Raw genomic sequence first — 1,817 nt, forward strand, 5'->3', positions numbered from 1 at the left:
GTTACTTTCGGCTTTTTGTTAATTATTTATTTCTTTTAATTATCTGATTATAATGTGTTTTTATTATTCTGTCGTGACTGAGCGTAAGGTATTTAAATGATAAGAAAGGCGAGATTGAAAAATAATAACAACTTTATTGTATAGTAAAGTAATATAGATATGAAATTTGAAATGATACAAATTACAAATGGATTTAGAGTTAGTTGTCAAGTAATTTAGATGAAAATTACAAATGAAAATTGAACAAAAACGTTTATAAAAAGGATTTTCTTCTCAATGCGGATCAATACACCTTAAATGTTAACAAAAATACTTATGTTGATAAAGCGATACTAACTAGTTTAGAAACCTTCTTTGTCTTTTTCGATTACTTCGTGGTGTTCTATAATTTTTACAATACTTGTAATTCTCTGAAAAAATTCTTTTCGCTTACTGTTTCGTTGTCGCAGAATGCCAACACCCTTCTTTTGTAAATAAATGAACTCGATATCTGTTTTATGAATTTTGAAAGAATTTCAACGTTATTAACTATGAAATATTTAATTAATTTTAAAATATGTTTTAAAGTCTTCAATAGTTTCTGAGTTTCCTTAAAACACCAGGGGCGCGACAATAACACACACATAACAATACAAACATATATTTACACACTCACAGCTACTCTAATTATCGATATTTATTTATTTTTTCATTTATTTATTTTACAATTTAACGAGCGCAGGCACTCTTTTATACAAAAATGTAGAATGTTAAGGACGCATTTTGACATAAGTTCATACAAATTTGACTACTAACAAACCAGGAATGTAATTGCACCAAGTTATTGATATTCCTTTGAGGTTTTTAAGAAATCATACTCTTGTCATGAGTGTAGTAAAAAAACTGCATTTAAATAGACGAATAATTAGCCAAGAAACAATGTCGTTCGTTATTTGAAGAGTTTTCCTAGCAATAGATATGTGATAGGTATTTCAGCAAATTTTCTAGTACGACTAATATTTATTTAAATAAATTTCGTATATATAATTAGAAAAAGTCACTAATTTTTGGTATCTATCAGATATTCAAGATGGAAGGAAGAGATATAAAACAAAAGTTAGCGCAGGGCCAAGTCGTCTTAGCAAAACCAAGTTATTTGTATATATTATTATTATTAATATTATAATGGTTTGAATATACCAAATGGATCGTGCGAAGGGGATGAAACTGGGCAATTCACTTTTATAGGAAAGGGCAAATCTGTTATAGATTATGCATTTGTTAACAGTAGAGGTTGGGAAGAAGTACAGAGCTTCAGAATCCAAGCTATGACAGACTCAGACCATCTGCCCTTGGAGGTGATGTTGAAAGCGGATAGGGTGGCAATGGAATATAAGGAGAATATAGATTGGAGCCAGAGAGTAATTGTAGAATATAGGAAAAGAGTGGAAGAAGAGTGGGGGAGATTAATGAGTGGAACGATATGATAGAGGTGATGAAAGATGGTATGATTAGTAGGAGTATAAGGGTGTCTGGTAAGAATGAGGAATGCTGGAGGAAAAGAGTAGAGTATAAGGAAGCGTTGAATAGGTGGACAAGAGATGAATGAGGCGAGGAAGAGTTTAAAAGAATTCGAGCTCAATATAAAGAGCAGATAAAGAGAAGTAAGAAGGAATTTGCTGGTAAGATTATAGGTGAATTCAAAGATGTGAGGGAGACAGAAGAGAATTGATATCATTATTGTTCAAACATTTTTACATTTTATCGTTCAGCATTCATATTACCTTTCTTCAATATTTTTATAATAACATTCTATTCTCCGGTAACATCTGCATTTA

This window comes from Agrilus planipennis, unplaced genomic scaffold (genome assembly GCF_000699045.2).
Source record: "Agrilus planipennis isolate EAB-ADULT unplaced genomic scaffold, Apla_2.0 scaffold44, whole genome shotgun sequence".
Classification (NCBI taxonomy): domain Eukaryota; kingdom Metazoa; phylum Arthropoda; class Insecta; order Coleoptera; family Buprestidae; genus Agrilus; species Agrilus planipennis.